Raw genomic sequence first — 24,573 nt, 5'->3', positions numbered from 1 at the left:
GATAAAGTTAGGAAAGGAGATTAAGACTAACTAAAGAAAAAGAAGAAAAAATAGTGTTTAAAAAATTTAAAAACAACTGGCAGGGGTGAGCATCGAACCAGGGACCTTAGGATTACGAGTCGGATGCGCTATGCAATGACCTATTTCATGCTCCATAGGCCCTGTGTATTAAGCAAAATGACGCTGCATCGAAGCCACATGCAATTTTCAACCAAATTTTTCGACGTGATGCCGACGTCGTATGAAAAAATGGAGGGCACAGTTACGATAGCCCAAAGTCTCAGCTACAACATACTAAAATCTGGCAAAAATTCACCGAAGCATAAGTGAGCTAGTGCTCGAAAAAGATAGTCATGTCAATTTTCACTGCCAGAAAAACTGCTCTCCCATAGAGATAACACGTAAACTGGTCAAATTTTACAAGGATACTTTCAATCCATTTTTACGAGGTGATGACGTTATCCAATCATAATGTTGTTTTTACATTAATGAAAGAAGATTTCATAAGCTACAACATACTGAAATCTGGGTGAAAATTGGCGAAATTTAAGTGAGATACGCTCGAGTGAATTTGAAATTTGATGACGTCATTTTGAAAATTTACTTTGTTTACTTTATTAAGAAATGTGATATGTTTTAATCATTTTTTCAGTATCGCCAACCCATGAAATGACATTACAACTCATCAGCTTTTAGAATATATCAAGAAAATGGGGGGTCACCGTCCATCCTGACGAGTAAAATCCGATTTAAAATTGGCGGTTTTTTGGCATAGTTGCACTGTGCATCCCCATTGACGCACGCGCGGAATTTTTAATTTGACGGGCCCGTATGACGTCATATTGAGTCGGATCGACTTGAAACTTGATAGAAATATTCCTTGACATTTTGGACATCCGATCCGTGTGAAAAAACTGAAAATTTCTATTGCATATGAGCTGTGCGTGCGTATATGCGCGCGCGCGTACGCGTCCGTCCGATTTTTTCAATTTTTCAAAAAATGCTCCAAATGGTCTGAAACGTGTGCAAAAAAATTTGAGCTCGATTTGAGCATACAAATATTTCAACGCGCGCGTACGCGCACGTATCAAGAGAAAATGTGAATTTTGAGAATATGAGTAAAATGCGCATAACTTGAAATATCTGTGACGTAAATTTCATTGAAAAACTTCATTCCATTAATGAGATATGATTGAGAATGTGTTTTCATATAATGACGTCATAGTGACGTCACGGTCGACTGATCACTTTGATTTTAGTTCGATTGCCGTCTTTGGGACACGATACATACATGGTATAAGTTTGAACTTGATAGACATAGCACTTTCTGAGCTAACCTCTGCACAACTTTTGGGGAGAAATAAAGAAAGAAGAACTAGAGATTGTAATTTGTCATTACTGACAAATTAAGGTGATCCGACTTCTTTTTTTATCAATGATTCGAGTCCTGATCGCAATAGGCATGACCATACAGGTTTCATCTGTGTTTAGAGACATTGGCCGTGTGATGTTTGGATTATCATTTAGAAAAGGGAGTCATGTCTGCCATCTTTGGTACTAATTCTGTATACACTAGATAACGATGATACAGCAACAAATACATGTGGCCTTTAACCCACCTTTACACTCCCAAGATGGCATCTGAGCAAAAAGTGGTTATTTTGTGAAATGATTCTTGTAACTTGGTCTTTGCGTGTGCAAAATATCGGAAAGATAGGACATGTATTCACCAAGACACAGGATGAAACATCTATGACCTTTGACCCTAATTTACATACCCAAGATGGTGTCCGATCAAGTAGTTGTTATTTTATGAAATAATGCACGTGACATGAACTAAACATGTGCAAAATATCGGGGTGATAGAGGCTATTTTTCCTGAGTTATTGCAAAGAAAGTTGCAGAAAGAAAGAAATATCTCAATACATCAAAGATAAGCTTTAATTTCAACCAAATTTTTTGACGTGATCCTGACATCGTATGAAAAAACGAAGGGCACACTTACGGTAGCGTAAAATCTCAGCTACAACATATTAAAATCTGGGAGAAATTCACCGAAGGGTAAGGGAGCTAGTGCTCGATAAGGATAGTCATGTCAATTTTCATTTCCAGAAAAACTGCATTCCCATAGAGATAACACGTAAACTGGTCAAATTTGACAAGATTACTTTCAATCCATTTTTACGAGGTGATGCTGTCATCCAATCAAAATGTTGTTATTACATTAATGAAAGAGCATTTCATAAGCTACAACATACTGAAATCTCGGTGAAAATTAGCAAAGGGTTAGTGAGATACGCTCGAATGAACTTGAAATTTGATGATGTCATTTTGAAAATTTGCTTTTTTTACTTTTTTAAGAAATTTGATATCTTTCAATCATTTTGCCAGCATTGCCACCGCATGAAATGACATGTACAACTCATTAGCTTTCAGAATATGTAAAGAAAATGGGGGGTCACCGTCCATTCTGACAAGTAAATTCGGATTTATAATTGGCGGTTTTTTTGGCATAGTTGCACTGTATATCGCCATTGACGCGCGCGCGGAATTTCAACTTTGACTGGCCCGTATGATGTCATATTGAGTCGGATTGACTTGAAACTTGGTAGAATTATTCCTTGACATTTTAAACATCCGATCCGTATGAAAAACTGAGAAATTTATATTGCATATGAGTTGTGCGTGCGTATATGCGCGCGCGCGTACGCGTCCGTCCAATTTTTTCAATTTTTCAAAAAATGCTGCAAATGGTCTGAAACGGATGCAAAAAAATTCTGAGCTCGATTTGAGCATACAAATATTTCAACGCGCGCGTACGCGCACGTCTTAAGGTGTAGATGATTTTTGAGAATATGGGTAGAATCCGCTTGACATGAAATATATGTGACGTAAATTTCATTCAAAAATTCCGTTCCATTAATGAGATATTAATGAGAATGTGTTTTCATATAATGACGTCATAGTGACGTCACGGTCGACTGATCACTATGATTTTATTAGATCTGTCGTCTTTGTGACATGATACATATATGATATAATTTTGAAATTGATAGGTGCAGCACTTTCTGAGCTAATCGCTGCACAACTTTTGTCCAGAAATAAATAAAGAATCCGTACAGATACAATAGGTGATCCGAAGGATACTCGGATCACCTAACTAGAGATTGTAATTTGTCATTACTGACAAATTAAGGCGATCCGATTTTTTTTTTTCATCAATGATTCGAGTCCTGATCGCAATAGGTATGACCATACAGGTTTCGTCTGTTGTTAAAAACGTTGGCCGTGTGATGTTTGAATTCTCGTTTAGAAAAGGGAGTCATATCTGCCATCTTTGGTACCAAATTCCGTATACACTAGATAACGAAGATACAACAACAAATACATATGACCTTTGACCCACCTTTACACTCCCAAGATGGCATCTGAGGAAAAAGTGGTTATTTTGTGAAATGATTCTTGCGACATCGTCTATACGTGTGCAAAATATGGAAAAGATAGGACAGGTATTCGCCAAGATACAAGATGAAACATTTATGACCTTTGACCCTAATTTACATACCCAAGATGTTGTCCGATCAAGTAGTTGTTATTTTATGAAATAATGTACGTGACATGAACTAAACATATGCAGAATATGGGGGTGATAGGGCGTGTTTTTCTTGAGTTATTGCAAAGAAAGTTGCAGAAAGAAAGAAATATCTCAATACATAGAAGATAAGCTTTAATTTCAACCAAGTTTTTTATCGTGATCCCGACATCGTATGAAAAAACGAAATCAAAATTAACGATAGCGTAAAGTCTCAGCTACAACATATTAAAATCTAGGAGAAATTCACCGAAGGATAAGTGAGCTAGTGATCGATAAAGACAATCATGTCAATTTTCACATTAAAAAAAATTCCCTCCCATAGAGATAACACGTCATAACGAAGATACAAAAAGAAGTACATATGACCTTTGACCTCAATTTGCACAGACAAGATGGCATCTGAGTAAAAAGTGGTTATTTTGTGAAATGATCCTTGTAACATGGTCTTTGCGTTTGCAAAATATGGGAAAGATAGGATATGTATTCACTAAGATACAGGATGAAACACTTATGACCTTTGACCCTAATTTACATACCCAAGATGGTGTCCGATCAAGTAGTTGTTATTTTATGAAATAATGTACGTGACATGAACTAAACATGTGCAAAATATAGAAGTGATAGGGCGTGTTTTTCTTGAGTTATTGCAAAGAAAGTTGCAAAAAGAAAGAAATATCTCAATACATCGAAGATAAGCCTGAATTTCAACCAAAATTTTTGACGTGATCCCGACATCGTATGAAAAAACAAAGGGCACATTTCCGGTAGCGTAAAGTCTCAGCTACAACATATCAAAATCTGGGAGAAATTTACCGAAGGGTAAGTGAGCTAGTGCTCGATAAAGATAGTCATGTCAATTTTCATTTCCAGAAAAACTGCACTCCCATAGAGATAACACGTAAACTGGTCAAATTTGACAAGGTTACTTTCAATCCATTTTTACGAGGTGATACCGTTATCCAATCAAAATTTTGTAAGTTTATGTTTGAAAGAACATTAAATAAGCTACAACATACTGAATTCTGGGTGAAAATTGACAAAGGACTAGTGAGATACACTCGAATGAACTTGATATTTGATGACGTCATTTTGAAAATTTACTTTTTTTACTTTATTAAGAAATTTGCTATCTTTTGATCATTTTGTCAGCATTGCCACCCCATGAAATGACATGTACAACTCATCAGGTTTTAAAATATGTAAAGAAAATGGGGGGTCACCGTCCATCCTGACGAGTAAAATCGAATTTAAAATTAGCAGTTTTTTGGCATAGTTGCACTGTATATCGCCATTGACGCGCGCGCGGAATTTCAACTTTGACGGGCCCGTATGACATCATATTGAGTCGCATTGATTTGAAACTTGGTATAAATATTCCTTGACATTTCAGACAGCCGATAAGTGTGAAAAAACGGGAAATTTCTATTGCATATGAGCTGTGCGTGCATATATGTGCGCGCGCGTACGCGTCCGTCCAATTTTTTCAATTTTTCAAAAAATGCTCCAAATGACCTGAAACGTGTGCAAAAAAAATTTGAGCTCGATTAGAGCATGTCAACATTTTAACGCGCGCGTACGCGCACGGTTTGAGTGTAAACTGAAATGTGAGAAAATGTGTAGAATACGCTTGATTTGAACTATATGTGACGTAAATTTCATGGAAAAATTCCTTTCCATTAATGAGATATTAATGAAAATGTGTTTTCATATAATGACGTCATAGTGACGTCACGGTCCATTGATCACAATGATTTTACAAAATCTGTCGTCTTTGTGACATGATACATATATGGTATAATTTTCAAATTGATAGGCAGAGGACTTTCTGAGTTAATCTCTGCACAACTTTTGTCCAGAAATAAAGAATCAGTACAGATACAATAGGTGATCCGAAGGATACTCGGATCACCTAACTAGACCCGGAATTTGTCAAGACTGACAAATTAGGTGATCCGATTTTTTTTAAATCAATGATTCGAGTTTTCACCTGAGATTAGGGACATTGGTCGTGTGATGTTTGGATTCTCATTTTGAAAAGGGAGTCAGACCTGCCATATTGGGTACCGAATTCCGTATACACTATCAAAGATGCAGAATGAAGTATATTTGACCTTTGACCCCACTTTGCACCCCCAAGATGGCATCTGAGCAAAAAATGGTTATTTTGTGAAATGATTCTTGTAACATGGTCTTTCCGTGTGCAAAATATGGGAAAGATAAGACATTTATTCACCAAGATACAGGATGAAACATTTATGACCTTTGACCCTAGTTTTGACCCTAGTTTACATACCCAAGATGGTGTCTGATCAAGTAGTTGTTATTTTATGAAATAATGTACGTAACATTAACTAAACATGTGCAAAATATGGGGTTGATAGGGGCTATTTTTCTTGAGTTATTGCAAAGAGAATTGGAAAAAGAAAGAAATATGAAAATACATCGAAGATAACCTTTAATTTTAACCACGTTTTTGGACGTGATCCCGACACCATATGAACGAGACATGAAAACTCGTCACATTGAGGACGAGTTAGGTGATACGCTTGTGGTCATGAGATGACAGTCATCTGTGATCGACAAAGAAAAGAATGTGATATAGGCACCTTGAAGTTATATTGAGCGTGCATGCGAAACCGTATCTGTAACCACTCGACCACGGGTCATCCACGGAAATGGTAAGACAAAAAAACAACAACAATGTATAGATATAACGGGGGGAAAGTCAATGCCCACTCAACTAACGTGGCCGTGTGAACATCTATTGCATTGCTAGACGGAAAAGCGGCCTTGTAACGACTGAGGTCGCTATGCCATTTCTGGCAACTTGGGAAAAATACGTCCCGCAGACATAAAACCTATAATCGGCTGGTTTTGATACCTTGCCTTTAATCACAATTTTCAGTGTAATGACGTCATCAAATTACAAAACAATGACATGGTCTTGAAAGAAAATTGTTCAAAGTACAACACCTCAGTCGTCGTCATTACATACTATGATCGGTTTGACAAAGTCAACCTGCAAAATGTTGCTGCAGTCGAAGCAATGTGGTCTCCAACACACAAAAAAGAGGGATATGGCGTGTGTGTGTGTCTGTGTGTGTGTATAGGTGCGTTTATATACGAACGTGATTTCTACATGGACGAATATGTAATACAAAATTGAAGAAAAAAAAACAGTAAAGTAGCTAATTATTTTGTTTCGTGATCTTGTGGGGTTCGAACCCGCAACCTCAAGTCTCTGAGACGTCGCCTTTAACCACTCGGCGACACGTCTCGACGGGAAAATATGGGGAACGTTATGGACTTGAAAGACAGTTGTTCAATATATAACACATTCATCGTACGTTGTCAGTTTGCTATTGACATGACGATCTATCATTTGAATATGAGGCAGGCATTAGTACCTGTATGAAATTATTATAGGCATGGTTATCAAATTGCCCTAAAATATCCTTATAATTGCCTTATTTTTACACACAGTTACGCTATCCCTTTAAACTCGTCACAGTTTAATCAGAATCATTAACATCATACATTAGTACCATATTCAGTTCCATAGCTGATCACGTTTGCTAATCAATTAAGAGTAATTGTCTAGCATGTGTCATATGGCCAACCTGTATACACACGTATATACACACACACAATGCTAAATGTATGTATCAAACATCTGTAACACAGCTTTGAACTAACTATAGGAATTATCGCTGCACTTATCATCCATACTTTTTATCACTATCTGAAACTCCACAAAAACCACTAATTGACAAATAATCATCAATACAGAAGACTGAATACCTTTTTTACAATGTATAGCTTGTTACATGTATAAATCAGCACAAAGTAACCACGACTACATTGTGTTACTGAATTAATATGAACAAATTTCATGTTGTGACAGTATACTATATCAGTTTGAAAAGCCCAACCTGCAAAACTATAATTTTGCAGCAGTCGAAGTAATGCAGTCTCCAACGCAAAACAAAGGTATACTGTGTGAGTGTGTGCGTATAGGTGTGTTTACATGCAAACGTGATTTCTACATGGACGAAGGTGTAGTACTCTATTGAAGAAAAAAAGTAAAAAAAAATATATTATTTTCTTTCGTGCTCTTGTGAGGATCGAACCCGTACGTGTGCAACCTCACGTTTCTAAGACGACGCCTCTAACCACTCGACCATACGTCTCGACGAGAAAATTAGAGGAACGTAAGCTTATGTACGTGAAAGATGAATCAGGAATCGTTTGGTCCGCATTCCATTCTCATTTTCAGTTTTAAATTGCAAAATTGTCAACCTCATGAGGAGATTTCAAAGAATAAAATGCATGATTACTGCAGCTTATTGTCACAGCTACAACATAAATAAGTTTCAGAGGAAATGAAGCAAAATCAGCTGAGATAAAGGTGCTTAAACGTTGTCAAGTCAATGCATGGTTTCTAAAAAAATCACCTCCCATAGACATAACACGTAAACTTGTCCGATTTTGCGTCTTTACCTTTAAACACAATTTAAAGCATGATGACGTCATCAAATTTCAAAACCATGACATGGACTTGAAAGGCAAATGTTCAAAGTACAACATATCTGAATTTGGGATAATATTGAGCTTAAACAACAGAGATACGAGCAAATGAATGTCAGAAACAGTACCTCAAAAAAAATAATTCCACTTTTTTGATTTCAGATGACGATATGATGACGTCATAATGTAATTATGGAAATAATGATACTTGAAACGTCATGTCCAATTTATATGCTTTTGTAATATGCAATAAAAACATAGGGTCACCTGACGTTTTAAAGAGCTATGGCGAAATAAACAAAGACATGTTTTTTCACTATATTTGCACATAGACGCGCACGCGAAATTTGAACTTTGACGCAAGTGCATTGCTTTGTTATTTGTAGGAATCGATTAGAAATCAATGGATATTGTTGCTCAAAGTATCAGGAATCCAAATCTGTCAAAAAAAGTGTATTTTCATGTTGCTGACGCGCTGTGCGCGCGAAAATGCGCGGACGGACGCGCACGCGCAAAATTGTTTGAAACGCATAAAATTGTCTGAAACTTCGAGATTTCCCATTGGAAAGTTGTTTTGAGCCTTTTAAAATTTTGACGCGCGCTTACGCGCACTTAATGATGTCCTAGGTAATTAGCATCAAAAGAAGTAAGATAGAACGTGACCTGAACTTTATGTCCACAAAAAATGATACAGAAATGACCTTTAGTTATGAAGTTATGATCGATCATGTAACATGGTCCAAAAATCACAAAATGGCGCCTAGACGACGTCATAGATATGTTACTGTCATGAAAACCTTATTGTGGCTAGATATTGTCATGAGACATGTTCCCTGAAAATGTCATGTTATTCCGTAATGTCATTCTTGAGATATTGATGACACAAAATTGTCCAGAAAGAAAGAAGAATAAAAAGAAACTAGACTCGGAATTTGTCAACACTGACAAATTAGGTGATCCGATCTCTTCGAAAGTCAATGATTTGAGTCCTGATCCCAATAGGCATGACCGTAAAGGTTCATCTGTGGTTATGGACATTGGCCGTGTGATGTTTGGATTCTCATTTAAAAAAAAGGGAGTCGGGTTTGCCATCTTTGGTACCATATTCCGTATACACTATAACGAAGATACAGAATAAAGTATATTTGACCATTGACCCCACTTTGCACAGCCAAGATGGCATCTGAGAAAGAAATGGTTATTTTGTGAAATGATCCTGGTAACGTGATCTTTGTGTGTGCAAAATATTGGAAAGATAGGACATGTATTCACCAAGATACAGGATGAAACATTTATGACCTTTGACCCTAATTTACATACCCAAGATGGTGTCTGATCAAGAAGTTGTTATTTTATGAAATAATGTAGGTGACATGAACTAAACATGTGCAAAATATGGGATTGATAACCATTGTTGTTCTTCATCTATTGCACAGAATGTAGTAGAAAGAAAGAAAAATAAAGAAAAAATTATGTTATTTTATAGAAATTTGAAGGAGAAGCATTAAAAAATCAGAAAAAGATAAAAATAGGAAGGGAGATTAAGACTAAATAAAGAAAAAGAAGAAAAAAAGAGTTTGAAAAAAAAAATATTGGCAAGGGTGAGGCTCGAACCAGGGACCTTAGGATTACGAGTCGGATGCGCTATGCAATGACCTATTTCATGCTCCATAGGCCCTGTGTATTAAGCAAAATGACGCTGCATCGAAGCCACGTGCCATTTTCAACCAAGTTTTTCGACGTGATGCCGGCCTCGTATGAAAAAATGGAGGGCACATTAACGATAGCCCAAAGTCTCAGCTACAACATACTAAAATCTGGGAAAAATTCACCGAAGCATAAGTGAGCTAATGCTCGAAAAAGATAGTCATGTCAATTTTCACTGCCAGAAAAACTGCTCTCCCATAGAGATAACACGTAAACTGGTCAAATTTGACAAGATTACATTTAATCCATTTTTACGAGGTGATGCCGCCATCCAATCAAAATGTTGTAATAACATTAATGAAAGAACATTTAATAAGCTACAACATACTGAAATCTGGGTGAAAATTGGCAAAGGATAAGTGAGATACGCCCAAGTAAACTTGAAAATTGATGACGTCATTTTGAAAATTTACTTTTTTTACTTTATTAAGAAATTTGATATCTTTGAATCACTTTTTCAGTATCGCCAACCCATAAACTGACATGTACAACTCATCAGCTTTCAGAATATGTAAAGAAAATTGGGGGTCACCGTCCATCCTGACGAGTAAAATCGGATTTAAAATTGGCGGTTTTGGGGCATTGTTGTACTGTATATCGCCATTGACGCGCGCGCGGAATTTCAACTTTGACAGTCCCGTATGACGTCATATTGAGTCGGATTGACTTGAAACTTGCTAGAAATATTCCTTGACTTTTCAGACATCCGATAAATGTAAAAAATCGGGAAATTTCTGTTGCATATGAGCTGTACGTGCGTATATGTGCGCGCGCGTACGCGTCCGTCCAATTTTTTCAATTTTTCAAAAAATGCTCCAAATGGTCTGAAACGTATGCAAAAAAAATTTGAGCTTGATTGGAGCATACAAATATTTCAACGCGCGCGTACGCGCACGTCTTTACGATGCGAGGAATTCTGAAAATATGGGTAGAATTCCCTTGAATTGAAATTTATGTGACGTAAATTTCATTGAGAAATTCCACTCCATTAATGAGATATGATTGAAAATGTGTTTTCATATAATGACGTCATAGTGACGTCACGGTCGACTGATCACTACGATTTTACTTGACATGTCGTCTTTGGGACATGATACACATATGGTATAAGTTTGACATTCATAGGCAATGCACTTTCTGAGCTAGTCTCTACACAACTTTTGCGGAGAAATAAAGAAGAAGAAGAAGAAGAAGAAGAACAAAGAATCAGTACAGATACAGAAGGTGATCCGAGAGGATTCTCGGATCACCTAATAAAGAGAGATTTTGACAATCACAATAGGTGATACGCTGATAGCGTATCACCTAACGAGACATGAAAACTCGTCACATTGAGGACGAGTTAGGTGATACGCTTGTGGTCATCAGATGACAGTCATCTGTGATCGACAAAGAAAAGAATGTGATATAGGCACCTTGAAGTTATATTGAGCGTGCATGCGAAACCGTTTCTGTAACCACTCGGCCACGGGTCATCCACGGAAATGGTAAGACAGAAAAACAACAACAATGTATAGATATAACGGGGGGAAAGTCAATGCCCACTCAACTAACGCGGCCGTGTGAACATCTATTGCATTGCTAGACGGAAAAGCGGCCTTGTAACGACTGAGGTCGCTATACCATTTCTGGCAACTTGGGAAAAATACGTCCCGCAGACATAAAACCTATAATCGGCTGGTTTTGATACCTTGCCTTTAATCACAATTTTCAGTGTAATGACGTCATCAAATTACAAAACAATGACATGGTCTTGAAAGAAAATTGTTCAAAGTACAACACCTCAGTCGTCGTCATTACATACTATGATCGGTTTGACAAAGTCAACCTGCAAAATTTTGCTGCAGTCGAAGCAATGTGGTCTCCAACACACAAAAAAGAGGGATATGGCGTGTGTGTGTGTCTGTGTGTGTGTATAGGTGCGTTTATATACGAACGTGATTTCTACATGGACGAATATGTAATACAAAATTGAAGAAAAAAAAACAGTAAAGTAGCTAAGTATTTTGTTTCGTGATCTTGTGAGGTTCGAACCCGCAACCTCACGTCTCTGAGACGTCGCCTTTAACCACTCGGCGACACGTCTCGACGGGAAAATATGGGGAACGTTATGGACTTGAAAGACAGTTGTTCAATATATAACACATTCATCATACGTTGTCAGTTTGCTATTGACATGACGATCTATCACATGAATATGAGGGAGGCATTAGTACCTGTATGAAATTATTATAGGCATGGTTATCAAATTGCCCTAAAATATCCTTATAATTGCCTTATTTTTACACACAGTTACGCTATCCCTTTAAACTCGTCACAGTTTAATTAGAATCATTAACATCATACATTAGTACCATATTCAGTTCCATAGCTGATCACGTTTGCTAATCAATTAAGAGTAATTGTCTAGAATGTGTCATATGGCCAACCTGTATACACACGTATATACACACACACAATGCTAAATGTATGTATCAAACATCTGTAACACAGCTTTGAACTAACTATAGGAATTATCGCTGCACTTATCATCCATACTTTTTATCACTATCTGAAACTCCACAAAAACCACTAATTGACAAATAATCATCAATACAGAAGACTGAATACCTTTTTTACAATGTATAGCTTGTTACATGTATAAATCAGCACAAAGTAACCACGACTACATTGTGTTACTGAATTGATATGAACAAATTTCATTTTGTTACAGTATACTGTATCAGTTTGAAAAGCCCAACCTGCAAAACTATAATTTTGCAGCAGACGAAGTAATGCAGTCTCCAACGCAAAACAAAGGTATACTGTGTGAGTGTGTGCGTATAGGTGTGTTTACATGCAAACGTGATTTCTACATGGACGAAGGTGTAGTACTCCATTGAAGAAAAAAAGTTAAAAAAAATTATTATTTTCTTTCGTGCTCTTGTGAGGATCGAACCCGTACGTGTGCAACCTCACGTTTCTAAGACGACGCCTCTAACCACTCGGCCATACGTCTCGACGAGAAAATTAGAGGAACGTAAGCTTATGTACGTGAAAGATGAATCACGAATCGTTTGGTCCGCATTCCATTCTCATTTTCAGTTTTAAATTGCAAAATTGTCAACCTCATGAGGAGATTTCAAAGAATAAAATGCATGATTACTGCAGCTTATTGTCACATCTACAACATAAATAAGTTTCAGAGGAAATGAAGCAAAATCAGCTGAGATAAAGGTGCTTAAACGTTGTCAAGTCAATGCATGGTTTCTAAAAAAATCACCTCCCATAGACAATACACGTAAACTTGTCCGATTTTGCGTCTTTACCTTTAAACACAATTTAAAGCATGATGACGTCATCAAATTTCAAAACCATGACATGGACTTGAAAGGCAAATGTTCAAAGTACAACATATCTGAATTTGGGATAATATTGAGCTTAAACAACAGAGATACGAGCAAATGAATGTCAGAAACAGTACCTCAAAAAAATTAATTCCACTTTTTTGATTTCAGATGACGATATGATGACGTCATAATGTAATTATGGAAATAATGATACTTGAAACGTCAAGTCCAATTTATATGCTTTTGTAATATGCAATAAAAACATAGGGTCACCTGACGTTTTAAAGAGCTATGGCGAAATAAACAAAGACATGTTTTTTCACTATATTTGCACATAGACGCGCACGCGAAATTTGAACTTTGACGCAAGTGCATTGCTTTGTTATTTGTAGGAATCGATTAGAAATCAATGGATATTGTTGCTCAAAGTATCAGGAATCCAAATCTGTCAAAAAAAGTGTATTTTCATGTTGCTGACGCGCTGTGCGCGCGAAAATGCGCGGACGGACGCGCACGCGCAAAATTGTTTGAAACGCATAAAATTGTCTGAAACTTCGAGATTTCCCATTGGAAAGTTGTTTTGAGCCTTTTAAAATTTTGACGCGCGCTTACGCGCACTTAATGATGTCCTAGGTAATTAGCATCGAAAGAAGTAAGATAGAACGTGACCTGAACTTTATGTCCACAAAAAATGATACAGAAATGACCTTTAGTTATGAAGTTATGATCGATCATGTAACATGGTCCAAAAATCACAAAATGGCGCCTAGACGACGTCATAGATATGTTACTGTCATGAAAACCTTATTGTGGCTAGATATTGTCATGAGACATGTTCCCTGAAAATGTCATGTTATTCCGTAATGTCATTCTTGAGATATTGATGACACAAAATTGTCCAGAAAGAAAGAAGAATAAAAAGAAATAAAGAGAGATTTTGACAATCACAATAGGTGATACGCTGATAGCGTATCACCTAATAAAAAGAAATAAAGAGAGATTTTGACAATCACAATAGGTGATACGCTGATAGCGTATCACCTAAAAAGAAATAAAGAGAGATTTTGACAATCACAATAGGTGATACGCTGATAGCGTATCACCTAAAAACAAAGGGATTTTGTACGATAGCGCAAAGTCTGACCTACAACATATTAAAATCTGGGAGAAATTCACTGAAGGATAAGTGAGCTAGTGCTCGATAAAGACAATCATGTCAATTTTCACATCTAAAAAAATTCCCTCCCATAGAGATAACACGTCATAACGAAGATAAAGAAAGAAGTACATATGACCTTTGACCCCGATCTGCACAGACAAGATGGCATCTGAGCAAAAAGTGGTTATTTTGTGAAATAATCCTTGTAACACGGTCTTTACGTGCGCAAAATATGGGGAAGATAGAACATGTATTCACCAAGATACAGGATGAAACATTTATGACCTTTGACCCTAATTTACATACCCAAGATGGCGTCTGATGAAGTAGTTGTTATTTTATGAAATAATGTACGTGACATGAACTAAACATGTGCAAAATATAGTGGTGATGGGGTATGTTTTTCTTGAGTTATTGCAAAGAAAGTTGGAAAAAGAAAGAAATATGAAAATACATCGAAGATAGGCTTTGATTTCAACCAAGTTTTTGGACGTGATCCCGATACCGTATGAAAAAATGAAGGGCACACTTACGATAGACCAAAGTCTCAGCTACAACATATTAAAATCTTAGAGAAATTCACCGAAGCATAGGTGAGCTAGTGCTCGAAAAAGATAGTCATGTCAATTTTCATTTCCAGAAAAACTGCACTCCCATTAAGATAACACGTAAACTGGTCAAATTTGACAAGATTACTCTCTATCCAATATTACGAGGTGATGCCGTCATCTAATCAAAATGTTGTTATTATATTAATGAAAGAACATTTAGTAAGCTACAACATACTGAAATCTGGGTGAAAATTGGCAAAGGATAAGTGAGATACGCTCGAGTAAACTTGTAATTTGATGACGTCATTTTGAAAATTTCCTTGTTTTACTTTATTAAGAAATTTGATATCTTTTAATCATTTTTCCAGCATCGCCAACCCATGAAATGACATGTACAACTCATCAGCTTTCAGAATATGTAAAAAAAAATGGGGAATCACCGTCCATCCTGACGAGTAATATCGGATTTAAAATTGGCGGTTTTTTGGCATTGTTGCACTGTATATCGCCATTGACGCGCGCGCGGAATTTCAACTTTGACGGGCTCGTACGACGTCATATTGAGTCGGATTGACTTGAAACTTGGTAGACATATTCCCTGACATTTCAGGCAGGCGATAAGTGTGAAAAAATGGGAAATTTCTATTGCATATGAGCTGTGCGTGCGTATATGCGCGCGCGCGTACGCGTCCGTAAATTTTTTTCAATTTTTCAAAAAATGCTCTAAATGGTCTGAAACGTGTGCAAAAAAAATTTGAGCTCGATTTGAGCATACAAATATTTCAACGCGCGCGTACGCGCACGTTTTAAGGTATAGATGAATTTTGAGAATATGAATAGAATGCGCTTGACTTGAAATATATGTGACGTAAATTTCATTGAAAAATTCCATTCCATTAATGAGATATGATTGAGAATGTGTTTTCATATAATGACGTCATAGTGACGTCACGGTCGACTGATCACTTTGATTTTAGTTCGATTGCCGTCTTTGGGAGACGATACATATATGGTATAAGTTTGAAATTGATAGGAAGAGGACTTTCTGAGCTAATCGATGCACAACTTTTGGGGAGAAATAAGAAGAACTAGAGATTGTAATTTGTCATCACTGACAAATTAAGGTGATCCGATTTTTTTTATCAATGATTAGAGTCCTGATTGCAATAGGCATGACCATACAAGTTCCATCTGTGTTTAGAGACATTGGCCGTGTGAGCTAGTGCTCGATAAAGACAATCATGTCAATTTTCACATTTAAAAAAATTCCCTCCCATAGAGATAACACGTCATAACGAAGATACAAAAAGAAGTACATATGACCTTTGACCTCAATTTGCACAGACAAGATGGCATCTGAGTAAAAAGTAGTTATTTTGTGAAATGAGCCTTGTAACATGGTCTTTGCGTGTGCAAAATATGGGAAAGATAGTACAGGTATTCACTAAGATACAGGATGAAACACTTATGACCTTTGACCCTAATTTACATACCCAAGATGGTGTCTGATCAAGTAGTTGTTATTTTATGAAATAATTTACGTGACATGAACTTAACATGTGCAAAATATGGAAGTGATAGAGGCCGTTTTTCTTGAGTTATTGCAAAGAAAGTTGCAGAAAGAAAGAAATATCTCAATACATCGAAGATAAGCTTGAATTTCAACCAAAATCTTTGACGTGATCTCGACAGCGTATGAAAAAATGAAGGGCACACTTACGGTAGCGTTAAGTCTCAGCTACAACATATTAAAATCTGGGAGAAATTTACCGAAGGGTAAGTGAGCTAGTGCTCGATAAAGATAGTCATGTCAATTTTCATTTCCAGAAAAACTGCACTCCCGTAGAGATAACACGTAAACTGGTCAAATTTGACAAGATTACTTTCAATCCATTTTTACGAGGTGATACCGTTATCCAATCAAAACTTTGTAATTTTGTGTTTGTAAGAACATTAAATAAGCTACAATATACTTAAATCTGGGTGAAAATTGACAAAGGACTAGTGAGATATGCTCGAATAAACTTGAAATTTGATGACGTCATTTTGAAAATTCACTTTTTTTACTTTATTAAGAAATTTGATATCTTTTGATCATTTTGTCAACATTACCACCCCATGAAATGACATGTACAACTCATCAGCTTTCAAAATATGTAAAGAAAATGGGGGGTCACCGTCCATCCTGACGAGTAAAATCGGATTTAAAATTGGCGGTTTTTTGGCATAGTTGCACTGTATATCGCCATTGACGCGCGCGCGGAATTTAAACTTTGATTGGCCCGTATGACGTCATATTGAGTCGGATCGACTTGAAACTTGGTAGAAATATTCCTTGACATTTCAGACATTCGATCCGTGCGATAAGACGGGAAATTTCTATTGCATATGAGCTGTGCGTGCGTATATGCGCGCGCGCGTACGCGTCCGTCGATTTTTTTTGAAATGCTGTAAATGACCTGAAACGTGTGCAAAACAATTTTGAGGTTGATTAGAGCATGTTTAAATTTCAACGCGCGCGTACGCGCTCGTTTACTATGAACGTGACCAAATTTTATGAAATATATCAATAGACCTTGACTTGAACCATATGATATCTTAATTTCATTCAAAAATTCCGTTCCATTAATGAGATATTGATGTAAACGTGATTTCAGATAATGACGTCATAATGACGTCACGGTCAACTGATCACATTGATACACTAGATCTGTCGTCCTTAGGACATGATACATGCATGGTATAAGTTTGAAAGTGATAGGTAGGGGACTTTTTGAGTTAACCGCTGCACAAGATTTGAGGAGAAAGAAATAAAGAAGAAGAAGAAGAAGAAAGAATCCGTACAGATACAATAGGTGATCCGAGAGGATACTCGGATCACCTAACTAGACCCGGAATTTGTCAAGACTGACAAATTAGGTGATCCGATCTCTTCCAAAATCAATGATTTGAGTCCTGATCTAAATGTTCATGACCATACAGGTTTCATCTGTGTTGACTTGACATTGGCCGTGTGATGTTTGGATTCTCATTTAGAAAAGGGAACTAGAGATTGTAATTTGTCATCACTGACAAATTAAGGTGATCCGATTTTTTTTTTTAATCAATGATTCGAGTCCTGATCGTAATAGGCATGACAATACAAGTTTCATCTGTGTTTAGAGACATTGGCCGTGTGAGGTTTGGATTCTCATTTAGAAAAGGGAGTCATATCTGCCATCTTTGGTACCAATTCTGTATACACTGAATAACGAAGATACAGCAACGAATACATATGACCTTTGACCCACCTTTACACTCCCAAGATGGCATTTGAGGAAAAAGTGGTTATTTTGTGAAATGATTCTTGCGACATCGTCTATATTCGTGTGCAAAATATGGCAAAGATAGGACAGGTATTCACCAAGATGCAAAATGCAAAGTCTTAGGTACAACATAAAATCTGGGAGAAATTCACCGAAGGGTAAGTGAGAGCTAGTGCTCGATAAAGAAAAGCATGTCGATTTTCACATTAAAAAAAAATCCCTCCCATAGAGATAACACGTCATAACGAAAATACAGAAAGAAGTACATATGACCTTTGACCTCACTTTGCACACCCAAGATGGCGTCTGAGCAAAAAGTGGTTATTTTGTGAAATGATCCTTGTTACATGGTCTTTGTGTGTGCAAAATATGGGAAAGATAGGACATGTATTCACCAAGATACAGGATGAAACATTTATGACCTTTGACCCTAATTTACATACCCAAGATGGTGTCTGATCAAGTAGTTGTTATTTTATGAAATAATGTACGTGACATGAACTAAACATGTGCAAAATATGGGATTGATAGCCATTGTTGTTGTTCATCTATTGCACAGAAAGTAGTAGAAAGAAAGAAAAATAAAGAAAAAAATATGTTATTTTATAGAAATTTGAAGGAGAAGCATAAAAAAATCAGAAAAAGATAAAGTTAGGAAGGGAGATTAAGACTAACTAAAGAAAAAGAAGAAAAAAAGTGTTTAAAAAAATGAAAAAAAAATATTGGCAGGGGTGAGCCTCGAACCAGGGACCTTAGGATTACGAGTCGGATGCGCTATGCAATGACCTATTTCATGCTCCATAGGCCCTGTGTATTAAGCAAAATGACGCTGCATCGAAGCCACGTGCCATTTTCAACCAAGTTTTTCGACGTGATGCCGACGTCGTATGAAAAAATAAAGGGCACACTTACGATAGCCCAAAGTCTCAGCTACAACATACTAAAATCTGGGAAAAATTCACCGAAGCAAAAGTGAGCTAGTGCTCGAAAAAGAGAGTCATGTCAATTTTCACTGCCAGAAAAACTGCTCTCCCATAGAGATAACACGTAAACTGGTCAAATTCTACAAGGATACATTCAATCCATTTTTACGAGGCGATGACGTCATCCAATCAAAATGTTGTTTTTACATTAATGAAAGAACATTTCATAAGCTACAATATACTGAAATATGGGAGAAAATTGGCAGAGGATAAGTGAGATACGCTCGAGTAAACTTGTAATTTGATGACGTCATTTTGAAAATTTACTTTTTTTACTTTATTAAGAAATTTGATATCTTTTAATCATTTTGTCAGCATTGCCTACCCATGAAATGACATGTACAACTCATCAGCTTTCAATATATGTAAAGAAAATTGGGGGTCACCGTCCATCCTGACGAGTAAAATCGGATTTAAAATTGGCAGTTTTTTGGCATAGTTGCACTGTATATCGCCATTGACGCGCGCGCAGAATTTCAACTTTGACGGCCCCGTATGACGTCATATTGAGTCGGATTGACTTGAAACGTGGTATAAATATTCCTTGACATTTCAGACATGCGATCAAAGTGAAAAAACTGGAAATTTCAATTGCATATGAGCTGTGCGTGCGTATATGCGCGCGCGCGTACGCGTCCGTCCGATTTTTTCAATTTTTCAAAAAATGCTCCAAATGGTCTGAAACGTGTGCAAAAAAATTTTGAGCTCAATTGGAGCATACAAATATTTCAACGCGCGCGTACGCGCACGTTTTAAGAGAAAATATGAATTTTGAGAACATGAGTAGAATGCGCATAACTTTAAATATATGTGACGTAAATTTCATTGAAAAATTCTATTTCATTAATGAGATATGATTGAGAATGTGTTTTCATATAATGACGTCATAGTGACGTCACGGTCGACTGATCACAATGATACATTAGATTTGCCGTCTTTGGGACATGATGCATACATGATATAATTTTGAAATTGACAGGCAGCGGACTTTCTGAGCTAACCTCTGCACAACTTTTGAGGAGAAATAAAGAAGAAAAACAAAGAATCCGTACAGATACAGAAGGTGATCCGAGAGGATACTCGGATCACCTAAAAAGAATCCGTACAGATACAGGTGATCCGAAGGATACTCGGATCACCTAAAAATCGGATCACCTTAATTTGTCAGTAATGACAAATTACAATCTCTAGTTTCTCCTCAAAAGTTGTGCAGAGGTTAGCTCAGAAAGTCCGCTGCCTGTCAATTTCAAAATTATATCATGTATGCATCATGTCCCAAAGACGGCAAATCTAATGTATCATTGTGATCAGTCGACCGTGACGTCACTATGACGTCATTATATGAAAACACATTCTCAATCATATCTCATTAATGAAATAGAATTTTTCAATGAAATTTACGTCACATATATTTAAAGTTATGCGCATTCTACTCATGTTCTCAAAATTCATATTTTCTCTTAAAACGTGCGCGTACGCGCGCGTTGAAATATTTGTATGCTCCAATCGAGCTCAAAATTTTTTTGCACACGTTTCAGACCATTTGGAGCATTTTTTGAAAAATTGAAAAAATCGGACGGACGCGTACGCGCGCGCGCATATACGCACGCACAGCTCATGTGCAATTGAAATTTCCAGTTTTTTCACTTTGATCGCATGTCTGAAATGTCAAGGAATATTTATACCACGTTTCAAGTCAATCCGACTCAATATGACGTCATACGGGGCCGTCAAAGTTGAAATTCCGCGCGCGCGTCAATGGCGATATACAGTGCAACTATGCCAAAAAACTGCCAATTTTAAATCCGATTTTACTCGTCAGGATGGACGGTGACCCCCCATTTTCTTTACATATATTGAAAGCTGATGAGTTGTACATGTCATTTCATGGGTAGGCAATGCTGACAAAATGATTAAAAGATATCAAATTTCTTAATAAAGTAAAAAAAGTAAATTTTCAAAATGACGTCATCAAATTACAAGTTTACTCGAGCGTATCTCACTTATCCTCTGCCAATTTTCTCCCATATTTCAGTATATTGTAGCTTATGAAATGTTCTTTCATTAATGTAAAAACAACATTTTGATTGGATGACGTCATCGCCTCGTAAAAATGGATTGAATGTATCCTTGTAGAATTTGACCAGTTTACGTGTTATCTCTATGGGAGAGCAGTTTTTCTGGCAGTGAAAATTGACATGACTCTCTTTTTCGAGCACTAGCTCACTTTTGCTTCGGTGAATTTTTCCCAGATTTTAGTATGTTGTAGCTGAGACTTTGGGCTATCGTGAATGTGCCCTCCATTTTTTCATACGACGTCGGCATCACGTCGAAAAACTTGGTTGAAAATGGCACGTGGCTTCGATGCAGCGTCATTTTGCTTAATACACAGGGCCTATGGAGCATGAAATAGGTCATTGCATAGCGCATCCGACTCGTAATCCTAAGGTCCCTGGTTCGAGGCTCACCCCTGCCAATATTTTTTTTTTTCATTTTTTTAAACACTTTTTTTCTTCTTTTTCTTTAGTTAGTCTTAATCTCCCTTCCTAACTTTATCTTTTTCTGATTTTTTTATGCTTCTCCTTCAAATTTCTATAAAATAACATATTTTTTCTTTATTTTTCTTTCTTTCTACTACTTTCTGTGCAATAGATGAACAACAACAATGGCTATCAATCCCATATTTTGCACATGTTTAGTTCATGTCACGTACATTATTTCATAAAATAACAACTACTTGATCAGACACCATCTTGGGTATGTAAATTAGGGTCAAAGGTCATAAATGTTTCATCCTGTATCTTGGTGAATACATGTCCTATCTTTCCCATATTTTGCACACACAAAGACCATGTAACAAGGATCATTTCATAAAATAACCACTTTTTACTCAGACGCCATCTTGGGTGTGCAAAGTGAGGTCAAAGGTCATATGTACTTCTTTCTGTATTTTCGTTATGACGTGTTATCTCTATGGGAGGGATTTTTTTTTAATGTGAAAATCGACATGCTTTTCTTAATCGAGCACTAGCTCTCACTTACCCTTCGGTGAATTTCTCCCAGATTTTATGTTGTACCTAAGACTTTGCATTTTGCATCTTGGTGAATACCTGTCCTATCTTTGCCATATTTTGCACACGAATATAGACGATGTCGCAAGAATCATTTCACAAAATAACCACTTTTTCGTCAGATGCCATCTTGGGAGTGTAAAGGTGGGTCAAAGGTCATATGTATTCGTTGCTGTATCTTCGTTATTCAGTGTATACAGAATTGGTACCAAAGATGGCAGATATGACTCCCTTTTCTAAATGAGAATCCAAACCTCACACGGCCAATGTCTCTAAACACAGATGAAACTTGTATTGTCATGCCTATTACGATCAGGACTCGAATCATTGATTAAAAAAAAATCGGATCACCTTAATTTGTCAGTGATGACAAATTACAATCTCTAGTCTTGTGTTTGGGATGATAAAACGATATGGAAAGTGTATTTTCAGCAGTTTTTCTACAACTTTTTTTTTTGTAGAGTAGTGAGATCAGGTATGTCTTAGAGGCCCCTTTTTATTTCCTGATAACCCTTTGCACACTCTTCACTTTCAAGTCTGATTACTTTTGATAATCCCTTCATTGTTGTTGCTCCAGCGGTTTACATCCTGTTTTTGGTCCCATTCATCACACAGCTAGCACGGTTTGGTAGATTAACCACTTGAATAGACCCGGTACAGTATGTCCCAAAAAAAATTACAACGGGACCCCCCCCCCCCCCCAATGATATCTTTAAAAATAGTGAATCAATCTTAATACAAATTCAGGGTATGGAACTATAACTCATTGCCGACATCTTACAGAAAACCCCATTCGATTTGCTTCAGTGGTCAAAGATAAATGAGGAATTTTGTACAGGATGTCGGGAATCTCTTTTGTCCAATTTCTGTCTATTATTCACGCACTGGAGCATTGAATTGCTGAAATGGGGAAAATCAGACTCATGACATGCTTTACAACAATCTACATTTCTCTGCGACCGCTAAACCAAATTGAATGAGGTTTTCTGCAAAATAGAGCTAAGATGTTATATTTTACGGCCCCGAAGTAGCACTTAGACAGACTGCAGTATGTCCCACAAAAATTACAATCAGATATTCGCATTGGTAACATCCAATATGATTATTTTTTTTTCACTGCTACTTCAGGGTATAAATATAACATCTTAGCTCTATTTTGCAGAAATCCCCATTCGATTTGGTTAAGCGGTCACAGAGAAATGGGGATTGTAGTAAAGCATGTCATGAGTCTGATTCTTCCAAGTTTAGCACTTCGATGATTTTGTGTGTGAACAATAGACAGAACTTGGACAAAAGAGATTCCCGACATCCTCTACAAAATTCCTCATTTCTCTTTGACCACTGAAGCAAATCGAATGGGGTTTTCTGTAAGATGTGGGCAATGAGTTATAGTTTCATACCTTGAATTTGTATTTAGATTGATGCAATATTTTTAAAGATATCATTGCGGTTTTTGGGGGGACATACGGTACTTTAGAGCAATGTTTCTCGCTTCACACTTTTCCAGCGTATGTGCCTTCTTTCCAATAATTAAATAGGTAAGGAGAGTCCATTTCAATTGAGCTATACATAATTTTAAAGCTTAGAGTCTACTCTTTCAGAAACTGCCCTAAACTAAAAATCCATGTATGACGACTTTTTGTTGGTTTTGTGATGCAGAGTCATTTTTTTTTTATGGGACCTGACACAGAAAGAGTCTGTTTTGATGCTCGTAACAGTTTACCATCTAAATGGTTCTCGTATTCCGTACGAAAATTCAAATGGTACTTTCTTTTTATTTTGATGTTATTGTCATGGAAAACAATTGCCAATTTATCTTATTCAGTTTTATCCTTTCTTTTTTTTTAATATGTGGCAAAAGCCATTTGAGTTGAGCCATATCGGCTGACAAAATGGTTTTAATCATTAATTTCTTCGCGATGTGCATGTCATTTCACGAGAATTGCCAAGGTTAGATGCATTCACCTTGTGCGTGGGTGAATTCGCTATTTTCTGCACCGTTTTGTTTTTCTATGATACGGAGTGTCGCATTGCAATCTCTCTATTAGGCGCCGTATATCCCTGAAAGAGAAAATTGATAATGTATCATTATCATTTAGAATTCCCTTTATTGCCATTAATGTTGTTATTCGCTTGGTGTCAATCACGCACTACCGATCACCTCTCGTTTTGACGGAGCACACAGCGCAGTGAATCAGTATAGCTGCAGCTGAAAACTCATAACATTCATCAGCGTCATCATTAAAGGCATAACTCACCATTTTGCAGATGAAAAAACAACAACCCAGCATTAGTACTTCAAAATCATTTTAAAATGTGACTTAGGGATAGAAACAACCAATGTAG

Source organism: Diadema antillarum, unplaced genomic scaffold (genome assembly GCF_040938485.1).
Source record: "Diadema antillarum isolate AM-2024a unplaced genomic scaffold, OU_Dant_1.0 scf00000026, whole genome shotgun sequence".
In the NCBI taxonomy this organism is placed as follows: Eukaryota; Metazoa; Echinodermata; class Echinoidea; order Diadematoida; family Diadematidae; genus Diadema; species Diadema antillarum.
The sequence above is the reverse complement of the archived record's forward strand: the minus strand, read 5'-3'. Positions refer to the sequence as shown.